Below are 1875 nucleotides of genomic sequence, written 5' to 3' on the forward strand. Positions count from 1 at the left end.
ATATATATATATATATATATATATATATATATATACGTGGGACATTCCAGAAGTTTTGAGACCATTTTAGAAGTAGTTATAACTGTCCTTGATTATTGTAATTTTAGCTTATAATTGCTGTACATCTAATTAGCTGACCTGCTAACGTTCTTTTTATTCTAGATTGAAGGAGAGTACTGTAACAGCAATTTGAACTTTGCCTACTAAACATTTCTTGTTAAAATTCCATCCTGGTAACCAACAAATTGACAGAGATGGGAGTCAAAACTGTCCCTCTCCCTCTCAACAGTCCAGACTTCGCTCGCTGTAACTTTTATTTGTTCCCCAGGCCGAAGAAGACATTGAGAAGATGGAATTTCAGGACAAATGTCTTGAAAATTTCACTTTGGAGGACTTCCATGGGGGCCTTACACGGGGGTTGGAGCGCTACAACAAGTGCATTGAAGTCAGAGCATCTTACTTTGAAGGAGATTTGAGTTTTGTACTGCATTCAAATTAATAAATGTCTCTCCTGTAAAATCTCAAACCTTTGGGAATGTACCTTGTACACATACAAACACATACACGCACATATAATAATAAACCACAGCTGACTGTGACTTTTATTTTATTAAGAGTTTACCACTCGTCTTTTAGAAAGGTGACAAGATATAATACGTCCAAAACAATGATCAAACAAATTATTTCACTCTTTTCAAACCACATCTAATAATTCAGTAATAAGTCTACCATAATTCAAATGGCGGCGTTGGGATGAAGCGACTTATATTACAAATCCCTTCAGTATAGCCAACTTAGTTATACAAAACTCGGTTCCATAATTAATTGCTTGAAAATCTTTGAAAACATGGAAAACCTCTCGAGTGTCGACATCAAAAGATGTACTTTGTGTACTTTGTAGTATAATATATACAAAAAATAATCTCGCTTTAATGTTTATCGGATGACGGAGGAAGCGTGAACACCAGACGAGAGTATTTTAAATTATTTGTGAGTAAAATTTTTTAAATACACAACTAATGCATATGTTACGTATACATATAGAAATTCTTATATACATATATACATACATACATGCATTTATACGTACATACATACACATGAATCAACATACATGCATATACATATATGTGTATGTCTCTTACACATACAAACGTAGAGACATCCACATATATGCACGTACATATATATCAACTTATTTTTATATATTATTTATATATGTTTACATATACATACACACATACACATACATATGTATAATGTGTGTGTGTGTGTGTATATATATATCTGTATACATATATACATACATGTATATGTATTTATGTATGTATGTATGTATGTATGTATGTATGTATGTATGCATGTATGTGTATGTATATACATACAAACATACATACATAGATACATACATACATAAATCCACACTCATCCACACAATTATTTATCTCAGTGATAAATATTCAGTTGTTTGAAATTCCATCAGGGAAGTATATTCTCACAAGTGATCAACCCTATAAACTACTGTGACGGAAAAGACTGTCTGACAGTGGGTGGTGATGAGTAGGGAAACAAAAACAGCCGTAACATTCAGGCTTTTACAAACGCTGTTAGCCGTGTGTAACACATGTTAAACGATATAGCCACGAGCTATGCTGCTAACATTCTTACTCTATATTACAAAAAACAAAAAAACAAAAAAAACACCAACAACTCACATACTCTCCATTGGCACCCCGTCCATGTAGTACATGTACATACACACTCAGATTCTCACATACACAGACACACAGAGAATTACGCTTCAAAATTTCATTCCTAAATTCTGTAGTTCTTACTACTACTCATTATATATATATATATATATATATATATATA

General features: G+C 32.4%; 1 long non-coding RNA gene across 1 annotated transcript in view; it reads left to right on the forward strand.

Annotated features, from left to right (window-relative positions):
- Window positions 1–44: 44 nt before the first annotated feature.
- The window catches only part of LOC128248733 (uncharacterized), a 12252-nt gene continuing 10421 nt past the window's right edge, over window positions 45–1875 (forward strand). Inside the window, exon 1 of the long non-coding RNA XR_008264916.1 lies at window positions 45–990. This is a non-coding gene — a long non-coding RNA (uncharacterized LOC128248733). The remainder of the gene's footprint in view (window positions 991–1875) is intronic.

Source organism: Octopus bimaculoides, chromosome 9, assembly GCF_001194135.2.
Source record: "Octopus bimaculoides isolate UCB-OBI-ISO-001 chromosome 9, ASM119413v2, whole genome shotgun sequence".
Lineage (NCBI taxonomy): Eukaryota > Metazoa > Mollusca > Cephalopoda > Octopoda > Octopodidae > Octopus > Octopus bimaculoides.